Raw genomic sequence first — 20,395 nt, 5'->3', positions numbered from 1 at the left:
ATTTATCTTGAATTATTTATATTTGGATTTCTCACTGTCGTATTCGGGTTAACATCATATATAGAAATTATTAGGGTCATCGTAAAGATAACATCAAAGGACGGTAGAAAGAAAACCTTCTCCACCTGCTCATCCCACCTCACCGTTGTCAGTATTTACTATGCAACAGGTTTTTCTGTGTACATGCTACCAGTGTCGGAGTCCTACAACTTTCTGGAACAAGTCTTCACATTACTGTATGCAGTAATCACACCCATGATAAACCCTCTGATCTACAGTCTGCGGAACAAAGATGTGAAAGGCGCTCTACTGAGACTACTGGGGGTGAGATTATGGGTTAAGAAGAGTTAAATGATAGAGTACATTCAGAGCTCTGTCAAAATCTTGGTTTTATCGAGATTCTCTTATTTTTCAACAGAAAAAGTAGTCATCTTGCTTTCGACTATTCAATCCTTTTTTCCTCGACTGTTGAATCCGCCTTGACAGTTTTAGTTTTTCGTTTCCCTCGACTGTCGTTACTTCTTACTTTCAAAATTTTTACCATTTTGTTGAGTTGGCGTTTTGAAAAATGGCATGTACCTATTCAATGTGAAGTTGTCGAGTTGGTTTAGACAGTTTATATTCATGATTAGGACAATTTGAACAAGACAATCTTTTCTGTATGGAGCAGTCTATGTAAGTCAAAATTTTGATGGATTTGTATTCTCCAACCTCTCCACAGTCCTGCCCAAGAGCCTGGTTCTAGTCTCAGTCCCGGTTCTGGTTCTCTGATGTTAAACAGATTTGTCAATATATACGAGCAGGATTGGATACCTCCCAAAAATGTTAAATTCAATTTATCTGTAAATTTGGGTATGGTGGCTGAATAAAGTTTCCAAATTACTGTCTTGATAATTCCTCTTATAGTGTAGGGCAGTGGTTCCCAAACTGTGTGCCTAGGCACCCTGGGTTGCCTCAGGACACTTGCAGGGGTGCCTTGGGTTGGTGGACCAAGATCAATTCATAATCTTTATGGTCAATGTACCAGGCAAAAACCAGTGCTGGTGGCTGCCAATCATAATATATGTGGACAAACAGGAGCAAATCCTGTCCCTCACCATATAAACACAATGCACTTAATTTAATTTATTTTTTCTGAATTTCTCGATAAGAAGCATTTGATGCTCTAGGGTGCAGTGATTCAAAAAAGTTTGGGAACCACTGCTGTAGGGGGTTATTCGCCTGCAAGAATTTTGCATGTAGGGATTATGGCCATTGCGAGGTTGCTGTAGATATTAATCTAACATTTTGCATGTTGGCTCAAGTGGAATAAAATTATATAAAAAGTCTTATTTTCGGAGGTTGAGGGACAGATATATCAAGCTTCAAAAAGTGAAAAATGACCAGCCAATCAGCTCCTAACAGCCATGTTACAAACTGGGTTTGAAAAATAAGTTAGGAGCTAAGTGACTGGTTGTTTATCTCTGTCCATTTTATCCAGGGCCGCCACTAAGAATCTTGGGGCCTGGGACCGACCCCCCCCCCCCCCCCCCCAGTTCCGTAAATCCTATAATGCAGACACGCCCACAGAGGCACATGCACACACACAGCCACACACATATACACACAGCCACACACATATACACACAGCCACATGTATACACACAGCCACATACATCACATGTATACATAGACAGTATCTACAGTGCATATGCACATAAACCCACAATACACTGCCACATACACACACAAACACACGTATACACACAGCTACATATGCACATACACCCACATGTATACACACAGCAACATACAACCACACACACACACACACACTTGTATACACACAGCCACACACACCTCTGTAAATACACAGCCACATGTGCACAGCCCATATATGCACACATAGCAACAAATGCACATAAACATGGCCCTATATAGATACACACTACACTACAACTGCCCCCTCTCACCTACAAAAGAGGCATCCCTTCCATAGCATGAGCCAGAAGATCGGTGGAGCCTGGAGGTGAAGAGCTGGACGGGCTGCATGGCTGTCAGGAAGAGACAGGGGCTCTGCGTGTGACTGGAAGTCCCGTCTCCTCCTCTCACTGAGCTCCTGGAGCAGCGCTGCTAATCACTGCAGCGCTGCTCTCATACAATATTCTGGCTGGCCCCTACATGCCTGGTGTTCAGAGCCCCCCCCCCCCCCAGTACCATTACTATCTCTCTCCTAAATCATCATCATCACCCCGTACCGTTACTTACCATCCGGCACGCATCTCGGGACGGAGCGCACACTGTGACTGCACAGTGCAGCCTGCAGAGCGCCGAGCCCCTCTGTGTCCTAGGCTCGGTGCTCTGCAGGCTGCACTATGTATAGTGCGTGCCTGGCTGGCTGGGGGGGCGCTGGGTGGGGGAGGCGGTGTGCGCGGGTGGGGGGCAGCTGCCCTGGCCCCTCCAGAGGCCAGGGCCCAGGACAGCTGTACCCACAGCACCCCCCTGTCGGCAGCCCTGATTTTATCACTTTTGAAGCTTTATACATCTGGTCCTCAACCAAGCAGGCATGGCATATTGCGCACCCATAAAATGCTGGGTGGTCCCCTGCATCCACCCCCTTCCCACCCATCAGTGAGGGATCGCCCCAGCGAGTGTGAAAATCATGTAAGGCATTTGATCCAGTTGTTTGCACATGTGCATATTCGTGCATGCGCAAACCCCAACAATCGGCCAGAGGAGCGAATTCGGACCTGAGCAATCAGGTCTCAATTGCCCCCTTAATTCAGCGTGAGCTACTCGCAACAAAATAAACCTCCTAAAGAGCTACTACTGAAATTGAAAAAAAAGTCTGACTAATAACCCAAAAAATGCCCCTTACACATTATACCACCCAATGTAATGCTTATGACACATTATACCGCACACCGTAATACCCCTGACACATTATGACACACATTGTAATGTTTATCACACATTATACCACACAACATAATGCCCCGCACTGTAATGCTTATCACACATTATACCACACATCGTAATGCCCTGACACGTTATGCCACACACCGCAATGCCCCTGACACAATATGTCACACACTGCAATGCTCCTAACACAATATAGCACACACCACAATGCCCCTGACACTATATGCCACACACTGCAATGCTCATGTCTCAAAATGTCACACAATGCAATGCCCCTGACTCAATATGCCGCACAATGCAATACTTCTGACACAATACACGCTGTAATGTCCATGATACATTATGCCACACACCATAATGCCCTTGATACATTATGCCACACATTGTAATGCCCCTGATACATTATGCCAAACACTGCAAAGCAAGACTTTTAATTAATTTTAAATTACCTGCTCATTGCCAGGTGTGCAATTATCGATGCTCATTGCCAAGTGGTCAATGCTAGTTGTCAGGGGTTAATGCTCGGTGCCAGGGTTCAATGCTCATTGCCAGGGGTAAATGCTCTTTTCAAAGGTACAATGCTCTTTACCAGCAAACAATTCTCATTGCCAGGGGTTAATGTTCTTTTCAAAGGTACAGTGCTCTTTGCCAGGGTTTCTTTATGTGTAAACACACATGCTGCTTCTCAGTCTGCTGGTTCAGAATGTTTGCGCCTGAGAATGAAGGGACTGCCACTGACGTGGGCTGAGCTTAAGCAGAACTCTTTGCCAGATTGGCTGTTCGTGTCTACATAAATGCCCATGTTATAAAGTTAACATAGACACCCATGTTAAGAGTTTAGCATGGGCGCCTATTATGGGAATAGACAAATCAGCCTGTTAATTGGAGGAAATCACAAAGGTAACTCTAACTTTGTGTTCAGTGGGATTTTCTTCATTCTCAGGGAGGAGCGGCATGTGTAAACACCCACGTGGCTCCTCAGTCCGCTGGTTCACAATGTTTGCCGTTTTCTATTTTTAACCCTTTGATTTCCTACTTTGGACTGAAGAGGACAGATCTACACTGGACTACTGGCCCATTTCACACCTGCTCGCTGGGCTGAAAATGTTTATACCCCAAACACTGCCGCACTCCCTGGCCCACCCCAAGGTATCAACCAGAGATGTTGCTCAAATTTTTGTATAAATATAATGCAAAATGACATTAATTAAATCTATAGCATTCATTTATTTGCCTAAACAAATGTCATTAATATTTTTTTTTCCTGAACAAAAAAACAAACAAATTGTTTTGGTGTTCTAAACAGATGCCCAACACATCTTAATGTTATGATAATTTTGAAGCATTTAAGACAATGGGGATTATTCATACCTGCACTTCTGAAATTTGCACGTTGGGTGATTATTGATAAACTGTGCACGCACATGGGTCGTAGTACACATGCACCATCCTGTGATAAAATCTTGCAAATTTTTTATCACTAGTAGAGTCATGTTGACGGACGTTTGCTTTTGCTTACCTGACATTTTACTGAGAGTGTCAGAGAAAATGCCGGCATGCCCAGGCATTTTCAGGGAGGACCTGTGATGTCAGCGCCAGCCCTGATCAGCCTGTCTCTGTCGCAGAGTTGTGGAACTGACAGGGTGACACACAGACTGGGAGGATTATTCGATGGTAAGTGAGTTGTGTATGGATTTGCAGCTGTAGAACAATCTGCAATATTTTCACTTGCAGATTTACAATCTGGTCGGCGACTATCTGATCATAAATTCGCTCATCAGCGATAAGGTCTGAATCAGGCCCATTGTTATTTGTATAGATAAAACCAAACAAAGTTTTTGGTATTTATATCTGAGTCCAAACTTTGCCTTAATTGACAAAAATAAATACCATTTTACATGATTTGAGTATTATATGGTGATGCTGAACAAATAATACGGTACTTGTGTATTATCTGGGCGCCCGATTTTAAAATCGCATGCCTTAACTTAAGACATGCGATCAGACCCGATTTTCAGGGTTTTTAAGAGGTTCCCGTACAATTAAAAAATCGGTTGCATCGCATGCCATTATAATGGCATGCGATGTGATGCGACGCGACCGACCCGATTTTCCCATAGGATCCAATGTTAAATTGTACCTGACACCTGATTTTACATTGGATCCAATGTTAAATGCCCCCCAGACCCGATTTTTCATTGTATACCCACCCTGATGGCTAATTATTAGGTCAAATGCCCCCCCCCCCCCCCCATTGTTAACTCCACCCCACCATCAACGCCAATCGCGTGGCGAGCGGCGGTGGTACACGTCCTCCGACCTTTTCATACCCCAAATATCCACGTCGGCGTGGAGTTGATTTTATATAGTGTGGGGAGCGCAGCGAGCCACCGAGCCCGAAGTGTGGCGAGCGGACGCGTAACACGAGCCCAAAGCGTGGCGAGCGCACGCGGATTACTTAACATGTATTCCGCGTCCGCTCGCCATGCTTCGGCCTCGTATTACGCGTCCCCTCGCAGGGCTCGCTGCGTTGGCCACGCTTCGGCCTCAGTGGCTCGCTGCGCTCGCCACACTATATAAAACCAACTCCACGCTGATGTGGATAGTGGGAGTATGAAAAGGTCAGAGGACGCGTACTGCCGCCCCTCGCGGGCTCACTGCGCTCGCCACGCTTCGGGTTGGCGTTGATGGTGGGGTGGCGTTAACAATGGGGGGGATTTGACCTAATAATTACCCATCAGGGTGGGTATACAATTAAAAATGGGGTCTGGGGGGCATTTAACATTGGTTCCAATGTAAAATCGGGTCTCAGGGACCATTTAACATTGGATCCAATGTAAAAATCGGGTCGAATCGGTCGCATAGCATGCGATTTGGTCTCATGCGATGCGATGTGACCTATTTTTCCGACCCGATGTCAAAATCGGGCGCCCAGATAATACACAATTACCAATAATACGTGCAATACATTTTTTATGAGTGTGAAGTTATTTACATACAACTAGGCAGACCGTGCAAAAATTTTGCATGCAAATAAAATACAATTCATTTTATAGTGAGGTTGGTGGTTTGTAGTAGGATAAAAGAATAACCGGTTGATTTGTAGCCATTTGAAGTAGCCGAGCAAAACTGATCCTGGGGAAGAACAAACAATACAATGCAATTGCAAATGATCAATTTGTCAGAAGTGGAGAATTTAGTCTTTAAAATGGCTCCTCATTAATGGATTTTGGTTAAGGCTGAAGGGAGAAAAATGGATTGTAATATTCACACGGGCCACCTAGTAGGTTTTATTTATTTTTCCTTAGATATACCTCAGGAGGAGTCCAGTCCAGTCCAGTTGTCCGGCTTGTACTGAGGTCCGCATGCGCTGGTCCTGCTGCAGCTGCATGGAGCTTTGGGGCTCCTCTACTGGACAGGACACGGTGTCAGTGGCTGGCATCAGACTGGGGCCATGTGCGCATGTCCTGCCATGAGGCTGAGCTGCAGGAGCTCTAAGTAGCTGAGCGGGCTCTGTTTTCACTTTCAGGTGGGGGGACAGAGACTGCACAGCAGTCTGGTGGCAGCACTGGCAGTAATGTAGCGATTCTGCTAGCCTTATTAGCATGTGGAATCCCCCATGTTTTTCATACACTAGAAGATCTGGGAATCCCCCATGTTTTTCATACACTGAGCGGGTCCGGGGCAGCGGGAAGTGGAGGGGCGGAGGTTACTGCACCAAAGTACATTTTTAACTCCGATTTGTAAACAAACATTACAATGTGCAATCGTTAATTAACAATTTGTCAAACTTAATCTTTCAAATAGTATCTTGTTTATCGATTTTGGAAAAGTATGAAGGGAGTAAAAGGGATCGTCACCAAAAATCAACTTCTAGAAATAATATATATGATGATTATGTTTCTATTATTTTATCATGTTATGCAATGCATGGGGACACGCATAATTCTTGTGGGGGAGGTATGTGATGCCCCAAAACAGTAATTAATGTCAATTTGTATACAAACAAGACAATGTACAAGGGGAGAACATAATCTTTCAAATGGTTCCTAATTTATCGATTTTGGTATGAAGGGAAAAAAGGGAGCATCATGAAAAATCATGTACATTGATTTGGTGTACTTTGTATGGGTTACACATGTGTAAAGACAAGGACTTATCAGTATGGAATCGGTACATCTGTCAGACCACACTTAGGTCTACAGTCATTAGGTCGACCCCGGAAGGTCGACTGGCCCCAAGGTTGACAGGGTTAAAGGTCGACATGGGTCAAGGTCGACATGACTTAAGGTCGACATGGGCCAAGGTCGACATGGTTTTAGGTCGACAGTCATTAGGTCGACATGAGTTTTTCACAGTTTTTTCACTTTATAAAAAAGGTTACTTCCTGACACAAAGATGTGCACTCACCTTGACACATAGATGTGTTCTTTGTGTCAGGACTTAACCTTTTTTGTAATGTCAATTAGATATTTTTATTGTATTGAAAGCATCCCTTTTTGTTCACTTGTTTTATATTTTTCAGACAATCGTTCACTCTCAATGTCATTTTTATTATACACCACTAGATGTCACTGCTTTAAATTACTTAAAATATATTCTGCATCCCCTCGCGGGGCACGCTGCGCTCGCCACGCTTCGGGCTCGCCACACTATATAAAATCAACTCCATGCCCACTTGGATAGTGGGGGTATGAACGGGGTGGGTATACAATAAAAAATGGGGTCTGGGGGGCATTTAACATTGGACCCAATGTAAAATCGGGTCTCAGGGACCATTTAACATTGGATCCAATGCAAAAATCGGGTCAATCGCATCGCATGCGATTTGGTTGCATGCGATGCGATGGACCCGATTTTTCTGAAAAATCGGGTCCATCGCATCTTATTGTATGCCTCAAGTTAAGGCATACAATCAAACAAATTGGGCGCCCAGATATTACAAAAGTACCAAAAGAACTAACGGTACTCTTTACCTAGAAGGGCGCCCGTCGTGGTGATCGCGGGTACATTTATGTCTGGCCGCGACGCGACCGACGCGATGCCCGCGATTTCCCATTGAAACCCATGTTAAACATGGAAATCGCGTCGGTCGCGTCGCGGCTGTCCATAAATGTACCCGCGATGCCCGCGACGCGATGCACCCGATTTCCCATAGGAATCAATGTTAAATGTCCCGACCGACGCGATTTTACTGTTAAATGGCTCAATGGACCCGATTTGGCCATAGGAATCAATGTTAAATGGGCCACAGAGCCCAAATAGGCACAATTAACCCAAAAATGTCCCCCTAAATTTTTAACGCCACCCCACGATCCACGGCAACCCGAAGCGTGGCGAGCGCAGCGAGCCCGCGAGGGGCGGCGGTACGCGTCCTCCGACCTTTTCATGCCCTACTATCCACTAGGGCGTGGAGTGAGAATAGAATAGTGTGGCAAGCGCAGCGAGCCACCGAGCCCGAAGCGTGGCGAGCGCAGCGAGCGTGGCGAGCGCAGCGAGCTCCGCGAGGGGACGCGGATACCTTCACAGGTAAACGCGTCCCCTCGCGGGCTTCACAGGTGTCCGCGTCGCCACCGACACCTGTGAAGCCCGCGAGGGGACGCGTATAACTGTGAAGGTATCCGCGTCCCCTCGCGGGGCTCGCTGCGCTCGCCACGCTTCGGGCTCGGTGGCTCGCTGCGCTCGCCACACTATTCTATTCTCACTCCACGCCCTAGTGGATAGTAGGGCATGAAAAGGTCGGAGGACGCGTACCGCCGCCCCTCGCGGGCTCGCTGCGCTCGCCACGCTTCGGGTTGGCGTGGATCGTGGGGTGGCGTTAAAAATTTAGGGGGACATTTAAGGGTTAATTTTGGCTATTTGGGCTCTGTAGCCCATTTAACATTGAATCATATGGCCAAATCGCGGGCATTGAGGCATTTTACATGAAAATCGCACTCAATCAGCCTTTTTAACATTGTTCCCTATGGGAAAATCGCGGTCATCGCGGGTAGCAGATTTTTATGTACCCACGATTTACCCGCGATGCCCGCGATGACCGCGATTTTTACCCCCGACGCCCGCGATTTCAATCGCTGGCGCCCTTCTAGGTAAAGAGTACCGAACTAACTACCTTTAAGAAAAAGAAATTCAGGTACTTGTTTCCTAGAACGGCGCCCACTAAGCTATTTGCTTAGTGGGCTATTCTGCGTAGTGAAATCGCATTGCATCGCATGGGCTATTTTAGTGCCGTGCGATGCGATTTTTTTCATGTAATTTATTCACTGCTCTGTGTGGCCCAGGGCATCGCATCGCACCTCCCACAAAATCGCATGCCATTACATTAGGTATACAAAAAATATGATTGTATAGGTCCTAAAATAAGTTTTTACGCACCCCCCACTATCCACGCCACCCCGAAGCGTGGTGAGCGCAGCCTCCGACTTTTTAATACCCCCACTATCCACGTCAGCTTGGATTTGATTTTATATAGTGTGGCAAGCCACCGAGCCTGAAGCGTGGCGAGCGCAGCGGAATACATGTAAAGTAATCCGTGTCCCCGGGAAGTACATGTCAAGTAATCCGCAGGGCTCGCTGCGCTCGCCACACTTCGGGCTCGGTGGCTGGCTGCGCTCGCCACACTATATAAAGTCAACTCCACGCCGACATGGAGAGTGGGGGTATGAAAAAGTCAGAGGACGCATTCCGCCGCCCATCGCTGGGCTCGCTGTGCTCGTTACGCTTCGGGGTGGCATGGATAGTGGGGGGGTGCGTAAAACCTATTTTTAGGACATACAGTCATATCATTGTATAGCTAATGTCATGGCATCGCACACCCATGCGATTTTGCGGGAGGTGCGATGCGATATAGTGGGGGGAAAAAAAACATTGAAAAAATTACATTGAAAAATCGCATCGCATCGCATGCCACTATAATGGCCCATGCGATTTCACTACGGTGCCGTACGTAGAAAATCTGGGAAACATTCTAGGAAACAAGTACCGTACATCGGTTTGGTGTACTTTGTATGGATTACACATGTGTAAAGAAAACTACTTATCAGTAAAAGTTTATGGGACAAATGCAGTCATATACTTTTTATCTGCAAGTGACATGGATAACGGGGGTTATTCGGGTTCACTCCTTCTGACAAATTCCTTCTTAGATGGACAAAACCATGTGCACTGCAGGTGGGGTAGATGTAACTTGTGCAGAGAGAATTAGATTTGGGTGGGGTTTTACTTCAAAGTAAGATCTATATTGCAGTGTAAAAAATATAAAGCAGCCAGTATTTACCCTGCGCAGAAACAAAATAACTCACTCAAATCTAATTATATCTGCACATTTTACATCTGCCCCACCTGCAGTGAACATGGTTTTGTCCTTCTAAGAAGGAATTTGCCAGAAGGAGTGAACCAGAATAACCCCCAATGTTAAGATACAGTTATCAGTACTGGGCACACATTTAGGCAGTAGTAATGAGGAGAAAATTTAGAATTTTTGGACACACATTTTTAGTTTCCTTTGATGTAGCAATGTTGTGTGAAATACTTACAAGTATTTGGCTATCGCCGATGACCCAACCTGACTCATAACTGCTGTGCTCTCAGAGTCACTAAATAAAACCAGTAGCCTGTTCTGTGTGCATTGCATAATCCAGAGCAGGGCCAGCGCCACCACTAGGCAGCTCTAGGCATTTGTCTAGGGCGCCGGCACCTGGAGGGCGGCAGTTCGCCCCTCACCCCCAGCGAACTGTGTAAACAAATTGCTGCCCCGGCGTCCCTGCAGTGCTGGGCGGTCAGGGGTGTCCGTGCCGTAGGGGTACCTGCGGCGCCGTCATGTGTATAAAGCTGGCTGCGGCCGGCGGGGTCCCCGTAGTGAATAGCAAATAACTAGCGCTATGCGCGGCGGTGCGGGAAGCGCTAGTTATTTGCTATTCACTACAGGGACCCCGCCGGCCGCAGCCAGCTTTATACACATGACGGCGCCGCAGGTACCCCTACGGCACGGACACCCCTGACCACCCCAGCACTGCAGGGACGCCGGGGCAGCAATTTTTTTACACAGGTACCACCCCCCCCGGCACCGGGGCGCCCCCACCCCGACTCGCCTGGGGCGCTCCGGTGCCTTGCACCGGCCCTGATCCAGAGAAGGTGGTGGTTTTATATACAGATTATGCAACACGCAGCAGCAGAGAACAATGGGCCTGATTCACTACTGATGACTTAAGGCCTTAAGCGATCAGCAGCACTTTCTCCCAATTATCAGGAAACTGCACATGCACAGGACCCTTCTGCACATGTGCATAGAGAAATTATACTACAGTGGAATTATTTATGGACACTTTCCATGAAAAAAATGTTTTATTTGATATTTATGCAGAAATTACGGGGTGCATAGGTTTGTTTCAATAACCAATCAGGAAGGCCTTAGCGATATTTACAAACAATTTCATCATTGTTTTAGTCAGCTATTGTGTTTTGAGAAGTGAAGATGCGAGTTTAACTGATTTTTATTATTTTAACTACTGTGAAAGTGTGGATAACGTCTAAAATGGCTCAGAATAACTCGAAATGTGTTGACTGGTCACCTGGGAAGACAGGCAAAGCCATGATGCTTCGTTAGGAACGGGACAGCTATGACGAAAATGAAAAGAGGTTGGGCCGCGGGGCAACGAAGTCAGGTGTAAGTAAACTCTGCATAAGAGTAGCGAGCAGTGGATCAACGAAGTCAGCTGCAAGAGCTGGGAGAAAGTCCACACTTACAAAACCAGGACCGACGAAGCTCTGCAATAGTCATCAACAACAACATAATGAAAACATATAAGGTGAAATGTAATAGGATGAGAGATTCAGAAAGTGAGAGATTTGGTGAGAAATCGACAGTTTTTTTTAAAGCGGCAATCACTTACACTGCAAAACCAGTTTGATTTTGAAGTGTAAATGATTGCTGCTTTAAAAAAACTCGAGATTTCTCACCAAATCTCTCACTTTCTGAATCTCTCATTCTATTATATTTCACCCCTGGTGTCCAAGTTTGTGGCCGAACCATACGAAAAAAAAACTTTGTGACAATGGTTTGCGAGCTAGGACCCCGAGAATGAAGCCATATCTAAACCCAAAACAGAGGCAGAAACTTATAGAATAGGCTCTGGCACACAAGCAGTGGACAGAAGAAGACTGGAACAAGATTATTTGAAGCAACAAGACAAATATCAGCATCTTTGGGAGTGATGGAGTGAGATTTGTTTGGCGTCGGCCTGTGGAAGATCTTTTTCCCCGAGTGCAGCATGGCCCTTTAGAGGTGTGTAACCCAAACTGTTCAATTGAAATGAGGGGATTGCACAACCATAGAAAAATAAAAGGCCTTGGAACCCTTTAGGGTGTCAATAATTGCTGAGACGACCAGAGTGGAGCAGTCACCAAAATCACCTCTGGGTTGTTAATTTCATCCTGTACTGCTGTGAAAATAAAAAAAGTATCATTCCACTATTGCCCATGGGGCCGTGGTAATCAGCCCAGTTATCTGAGAACTTGGTTGCTAAAGAACAAAAGGTGTCAGTAGTGTTTGAGACATTGGCCCAGCTCAGATGAACCCTATCAAGTTGGTGGATTTGCAAAACTTTTGTCATGTCTAGAGCCTCTGCTAAAACCAACTGAGGACATTGGGAAGGCTGTGAGACTAAGGAGTCCAATTTATCAGTATTAAAATAATAGTTCTGGAGCTCTTGACTATGGCAAATAGTCTCTGTAGATGTGGTTGAAGGAATTTGGCTTTGCTGCGCACCAATCTGCTTCTGTTGGGTATTAAGCTGCTGATGGGGTACGGTCCAGTCCTCTACCATTGGTTAGCGAGGATACACTATCTGCCAACGGCACTATTACATGGTTGGACATATGAAGTGTCAATTCAATTCAGGGGTGGATTGGGAGCTAAAAGTTGCCTTGGAAATATTCCTAGAAGTGGATACATGTGGGTGGCACCAAATCAAATGTAGGCGGAACCAACACAAACATAACTGGGATTAATACATCACTACACATGTGTCGAAGCTGTGTGAAGTCTAGTGGCTCCCAGACCTTTAAGCTGCTTTGACAAACCACAAAGCTCCACATGTCACATAATACCCCACCCCACCCAATGAGACCCCAACCCTCCATCAAGCAGACTCATTACCATATTCCACCAAATATCACAAATATCCCCACCCTTCCTCCAGTGGATAAGGTGTCCATGTTGTATAACGTACCTCCAGTTATGTTTGCCTCGGCTCCCCTCTATGAGTCGTTGAGTCTGTTCGAGAAGTATGGTTAAGCCACCCATTCGATCCTATTTGTGGCCGTGAACCCCTACACCGCACATTTACAAAGTGTCAAATTTGGCAGTGTTGCCATTTTTATGAATGGCAAGCTCAGCCAAACTCAGCATTACAAATGAATAGACCATCGATAGAACTTCTATCAGATCGTCTAATTTATATCTAATTTACTATGATTCATATGACTGAATTTGGCCAAGAATTCACCAAAAAATATGAATGGAAAATGCAACACATTTTCCATCCTTATTTGCTTCAGGGTCATCTGTGTTTGGCTGCAGGGGGAAATTGGCGGCCAAATATGAATGACTTCACAATCTGGAAATAAGAATCCTGAGAACTCAACAACGTTGTAAATATGCTGAGTTCTCAGGCCAAAAAGCTGGCCCATCGCGGCCGATGACGTTCGTACTCGTTCCTACTAGGGATGGGCCGTGATCGGCCTTCTTAGTAAATTTTCACCCTTGAATCTATAACTGCCCTGTCTAAGTGAGGAGGCGGGTAGGAAGGGTGTGAAAATCCTGGGGAAACAGAACATGTTCAATCTGCAAATATTTTGCAGTATTATTAGTAAATCCTCAAATAAATAAAAAATAATAATATCTGAGAATAAAAAGTTTTGCTACTATAATTCAAAGACTGAGCATACAGAATATTCACATAATATGTGTTTTCCCAGTAGTATTATTGCTTAGACGCACATTAGAACAAAACATGTAATTAAAATAAATTGTTGCTTTAATTCTAACAATTTAATAAAGCCCAAGGGATGGTTACGTGGTTGGTGAAAGGTAATCATTTCTTTGTTCCTCCAATAATAACATATTAATTATTTATTTTCTTAGCATCCCCACACTATAAATATGATTCCTTCCTTTCATGTGAACTGCTTTATGTTAAACTAAAGGTGAGCTGGGATTCTGCTGCTAATTGACATTATACAATACAAGGTCACTGCCCCCGATCTACAGGTGGGATGGGATGGGGATTTTTTATAAAGATTTGTCTAATTTATTATGACATTACAATGAGAACTCACAATTATCGATCCTCTCAGTCATGACTGTATTTAAAGTGTATAAAACATTGTATTTAAATTGTTTATAGTATCAATAGTTCATTAAATGCATATTTTGTTATACAAAAGACTTCTAATGAAGAATTTTTTTTTACCTTTTTTATACGTATATGAGTAAGTAAGTAAGTAAAATTTATATAGCGCACTTTCTCCAGCAGGACTCAAGGCGCTTAGACATTAAAAAACAATGCACATAATACAGAGGATGTTGGTGGTACAGTAACAGAAATGTCACAGACAAAAGAAACCCCTGAGCACGCAGTAGGCATAATGCAGGAGTGGTGCAGCATTTTGGATAATAACTTCCATGGGTTGTGTACTCCACCCTAACAAGGTACCAAGTGCGGCAGCCATTTTAGGCGCTCTGCGTAGGATTACCCAGGGTGAAATAGATCCCCCCTAAAAGAAATTACCCAAAATGGATGATTTCAATGTATCCTCAGGTCCATGTATTTTTCATCCCATTCACAAGTGCACCAGATGAGGCAGCCATGGTGGGCGCACTATGAAGGTTACACTGTAAGGGGCGACCCATACAAGGACCCAATGCATATATTGGAAAGCAAATACTTCTGTAGTAGTATGATAAACCCTGCACAGAAACATCCATGTCACCCACATCCTGCCCACAGAGAAACCATCTGAGGCAACCAGCTTGGTGCACTGCATAGGTCAGCGCTGGCAGGGTGTGCAATCTGTGGAGGTACACAATACAGGAAAAGCACATGGTGAGGCAGATGTGTGCTGCAGGAGAGGAGGGGGGGGAGAGAAAAGACATGAACACACATTTGCAGGGGACTGACACCTTTACAAGGGATTGATGGGTGACGTGTTGGTGCATAGGCTGGCCCTGCTGCTTCCCCTCACAGCTCCATGCTCACGCTGAGGGGTAGGGCTGTGGGTAGTCCAGGTGTTTTCATCCGTAGGGGTGGTGGGCCTGGTCCACTCATGGCAAAGGTGAGTTGAGGCCACATGATGTTCCTGAGTTTTTTTGGATATAATGCAGTCCTTCAGCAGTAATGATGGTTTGTTCTTTGCCTTCTGGTTTCCTTCGGGTTTACGCGGGTATAACGCTGCTATTAATTTAAAGATGACCCTTTATAACTAGACCCTTCAGATACTAGACCCCTGACGTCCCAAAATAAACTCAATATATAAGCCTAAAAAAACATATGTCCATCCTGAATTAGCTGCCCCATCCCAATACACCTCCCCCACCAGCAAAAGGTGCTAATCAGACCAAACCAATGTAAGAGCAGTAGCACTATCCCAATATTTCTAAGTTCTTCACATAGCACAGATAAAACCACAATAGCAGCTTTTACAGATTTAAAGCGATGTTCTGCAGTAGAAATCTGAAATAGGTTTACCTGTTGATGGAATATAGAGAGGAGTCAATTCACAATTGATATCCAAGGAAGTTATAAATAATATAACGCGGGTATAACGCTGCTATTAATTTAAAGATGACCCTTTATAACTAGACCCTTCAGATACTAGACCCCTAGTAGGATTGTAGGACTCAGGTGTGAATGACTGATTATATACAGTATATTGGTTTTCACTAAATTGCACAACAATCAAGTGTGTGAAAGCTGTAGCACTGTAACATATACTGTAGAATAGAATAGAATCAACTTTATTGGCCATGTATGCTTGCGCACACTAGGAATTTTTTGTGGATTTACAGTGCAGCATCAAGCAGGGATGAAGGGGGGGGGGGAGAAGGCATTACATACATTTCATTAAGACATTACATGTGGGGAACACATGCCCACCGAGTTGCACAGCGCCTAGGCAGCCATCAGCGGCGCCACTGGTCACTGCTACAGCCAGGTAGGTAACTTTAAGCAGAGACAGTACAGTTATCACACAGGGAACACATACCCACCAACAGTACTATTTTTCTGGAAAAATAGGTTCAGGAACTCCAGGTCTGGGGGTGGATCAATTCAATAAAAAAAAACATATATAATAGAGAGAGGGAGGGAGAGATAGATGTATATATTGTATTTAGAAACAAAGGCACTCACAGGTGACTTTAAAATAACACTTATCTTCTGAAAAGTACATTTTCAGTTCCTGATGATGTCATGTTTAATTAGAGGTTCAGGAACTGAGTTCCTGCTCGTTCCTGCTGAAAAATAGCACTGCCCACCAAGCTGAACAGTGCCTAGGCAGCCATCAGCGGCGCCACTGGTCGCCGAAACAGCCAGGTAGGTAACAATACAAGCAGACAGTACAGTTATCACACAGGGAATATATTTGACTGAGCTGCACAGTTCCTAGGCAGCCATCAGCGGCGCCATCTTGATCATGCTGCTCAAAGGCAGCAGTAATAATAATATTTGTATTTATGAACCACTTTTCTTCCAAAGCTGACACACCCTGCCAGCTTGTTGCTGGCAGGGTGTGCAATCAGTGAAGGAACAGCATACAGGCTTTGCATACAGTGGGGGTAGAGGTATATGATGAAGATAGAAAGAAACAGTAAAACAAAGAGTAATACATAGCTTTCCTCAGCTCAGAGGCGGAGATAGATAGTAATTTGGGAAAAGCAAAATAAAATGTGGCAGTATTTCGGTTTATGTCCAAATCCAGTCCAAACTCCAGTTCTAACTCATTGCTTGCTTTAGACGACTTGCTTCAGATGATGATGCCAGGCAAGCCTTGGCCAGGCTTCTCCAAATTTCCCATTTTAAAGGAAATTTGGAGAAGCCTGGCCAAGGCTTGCCTGGCATCATCATATAAGTATATAAGTATTTTATGCGGGTAAGAATCTATCAATTAACATATAAACATACGAGGTTGATTCCAAAAGCCAGTTTTCCTTCTGACCAAGAATAACAAAAAATTATGAGCAAACAGCATTTATTTTTCTACATAGTCTCCATTTACTTTAATACACGTCTCCCATCGATGCTCAAACCTCTTGATTTGGTTCACAAAAAGTCCAGAGATTGCTCCGCAAACCAGTCCTGTACAGCAGTCATGGCATCGTCGTTGGACAATTTTTAGTATGTTCCATTTTTCAACTTTAAGTGATGTTTCTCCATTTATTATTCAATGACTGGGATGTATCAGGAGCCGATATTAGCAGCCTCGAAAAAGTCACTCAAAGTCAGACGTTAGAATGTCTGACTTTTCCCAAATCTTTGCCCATGTAATGGTGTGTGTCTTTAACGCTACAAATGTAAATCAGATACGACTTCTGATGGTATTTAAAGAGCAGAAAGCGTCCGATTTTTCAAACCAATCGGAATGCATCATATACTGTAGTATAACAGTTGTAGGCCTGGAAGTAATGGGAGCAGAGGTAGCAAGTCTCACAGAAAAAAAGTTCCAGAAAGTTGGACATAAATAGAGGTGCTTTGGTTGGGTGAGTTGTACTCCACAATGTTCAAAATCAACTATAAGTACACAATTAACAAATAAACATTTGAAAAATTATTTCTAACCTTAAAAATGAAAAATAGACTTATTTCTGTCAAAATAGCTCATGTACTGTACATGTCCTTTTTCTCATTCAATGCATCTTTTACACATGATTATGCTAATATCGGATGCAGCTTCTGCTGATTTAAATTGATATACAGCATACCTATATTCACTTTGTAATTGCAACTGTATCTGCATAACAAATGTTTCCCAGCCTAACAGTGTAACATTAAAAAGAAATCCAAAATTGGACCGTCACTAGCGCTGTTTGCAACAACTAATCTCCCAGTGTGGATGCCTCAGGAGATGAGTGCTGCAATCTGATCCTCACTCAATTGAAGAGTATGACCGGTCTCACTGATCGCCTCCCTTGACGTGTGCGGTAGACAGAAAACTTACTTTAGAATTCTATCCCGCGTTCACGTAGCTGGTACTTTGTCAAGGAAAGTGATCTTCAAATAAACATCTGTGTGTCAAAATTGAAACAAAACTTACTTTTAAGTTCAATCTCGCGTGCATGTAACAGGTACTTGGGTCACCCAGGCAGTCACTCGGTAGTCACTCGATGGGGGGTAACAAACTTTTATTCCACACGATAAAAACACACAGGAAAAGCGGGGCACAGGTGCACGTTCGGAAGCGCAGATGATCCGGCGGGTTCGCGCTGCAGACGCAGCCGCTGTACACACTTCTGAACGGCAGGGCCGGCCTTAGGCATAGGCAAACTAGGCAATTGCCTAGGGCATTTGGAATGCCTAGGGGCATCAGCAGCTTCTACTGATTAAAATGATATGCAGCATGCCTATATTCTGTGTGTGAGTGAGGCTGTATCTGCATATGAAATAGTGTATTCATGGAAATCACTGTAACATAGCATTCCGTATGCAGGTACAGCCACAGTCGCACACAAAATATAGGCATGCCACATATAATTTTAATCATTGGAAGCTCCTTGTGTGTCCTGGTCACATCACAATGCAAATAAGATGAATTTTCAGCAAAAAATGCACCCAACTTTAGCAGAACTTGCCAGGAGCTGCATGGCCTATTGAGACAAGATGTATGAGGAAACATCTGTATCCAAGCAGAGGCAGAGGTCAGAGTGTTAGCGGCTGTGCAAGTGCTGTCTGCGGGTGGGTTGGTTGTGCAATAGTGTTCGGCATATGTGTAAGGGGCATTATGTGTGTCATGTATAAATGCATTAATAATGTGCGGCATTATGTGTGTCATGTGTATAAGGGCATTAATAATGTGCAACATATGTGTAAGGGGCATTATGTGTGTCATTATGTGTATGAAGGGCATTCATAAAGGTTGGCATAATGTGTAAGGGGCATTATGGTTATAAGGACATTAATAATGTGTGTGATATGTAAGGGGCATTACTGTGTGGTATTATCAGGGGTGCCAAGAGAAAGGGGTAGGGGGTACAAATTACCCAGGCCAAAGTCTGATGGGAGGGCCCAGTGGGGGCCCCGGGCCCCCTCCCCTTAAGTGACAGCAGCAGCTGCAGCTCTTCTCCTCTGCCCAGCACACATTGCTTTGTGCTGGGTTGCAGTGTGGCCATGGAGGTGGTTAAAATACAATATTTTCTCAGGATTTTTTTCTAAGGGTATAATGTGAATAATGTGAGGAGTAATGTATATAAGGTAAAGTGGTACTACAGTGTGATGTAACGTGAATAAGGGACACCATCGCATGATATAATGTGAATAAAGTTGTACTACTGTGTGGCATAATTTGAATTGGGGGTAAAATTGTGTGGCCATGCCCCTTCCAAGCAAGAACATACCCCTGTTTGGGCTGCGCACCAAATGTGTGCACTGTTTCTATTTAAAATATTGCTGGTAGGAGCACCAAAATGATGACAGTTTTGATGAGGTTTGATGGTGCGGGGAAAGGGGAGCAGGGTCAGAGGCGGAACTAGTGGCGGTGCTAGGGGGCACCAGCCAAAGTCTTGCCTAGGGCGTCATTTAGGCTAGGGCCGGCTCTGCTGAACGGTCCTGGTTCCCTTCTGTAAAAACGCTGCTGTATGGAGCAGGTAGGACGGCGTCAACGCGTTTCGGAACCTGAGTTCCTTTTTCAAGACAAGCCATCGGTAGTTCTTAGATCCTTTTAACAGGTAGCCGCTGGATCACATGATCATCAATTCTCCAATCGGAACCTGAATAGCCCGGCTTACATCTTATACAATCAGTGCCACAACTTTCACTACTAATCGGCATGAAAAACGGCCTGAATACTGATCACAATAGTCCAGAACATATATCATAGTCAGTGGCGTAACTAAAACTTTTGCGCCCCCCCGCCGGGACAATTTCACCGCCCCCCCCCCCCCCCCCGGACAATTTTGCAGCTGCCCCCCCCCCCCCCCGTTAAAGGACCCCCCCGGGAGCTGGCAGGGGGGTCCGTGCGGCGCGGAGGTACCTGTATTAAAGGAGAGCCTGGAGGTCCCTGCGCCGCCTAGTATGATGCTGCCGGGGTCCCTGCGCCTGCGGCGCTGAGTATGATGCTGCCGGGGTCCCTGCGCCTGCGGCGCTGAGTATGATGCTGCCGGGGTCCCTGCGCCTGCGGCGCTGAGTATGATGCTGCCGGGGTCCCTGCAGTGAAGTGGAAATAACGCGCTATCTCCAGCGGAGATAGCGCGTTATTTCCACTTCACTGCAGGGACCCCGGCAGC

The 20,395-nt window shown here is 45.0% G+C and overlaps 1 long non-coding RNA gene across 2 annotated transcripts in view; it reads left to right on the top strand.

Moving 5' to 3' along the window:
• LOC146021406 (uncharacterized) overlaps window positions 1–20,395 on the top strand; it is a 67,935-nt gene that overhangs the window by 42,140 nt on the left and 5,400 nt on the right. The window contains exon 5 of one of the 2 annotated variants that reach the window (XR_014450895.1): window positions 3,950–4,065. The exons of the other annotated variant lie outside the window; for it this stretch is intronic. This is a non-coding gene — a long non-coding RNA (uncharacterized LOC146021406). Of the gene's footprint in view, window positions 1–3,949; window positions 4,066–20,395 lie in introns of those variants that run through there. 2 annotated transcript variants of the gene reach the window in all.

Source organism: Crinia signifera, chromosome 7 (assembly GCF_055691185.1).
Source record: "Crinia signifera chromosome 7, ASM5569118v1, whole genome shotgun sequence".
Classification (NCBI taxonomy): Eukaryota; Metazoa; Chordata; class Amphibia; order Anura; family Myobatrachidae; genus Crinia; species Crinia signifera.
This window is presented reverse-complemented; position numbering and strand designations above follow the sequence as displayed.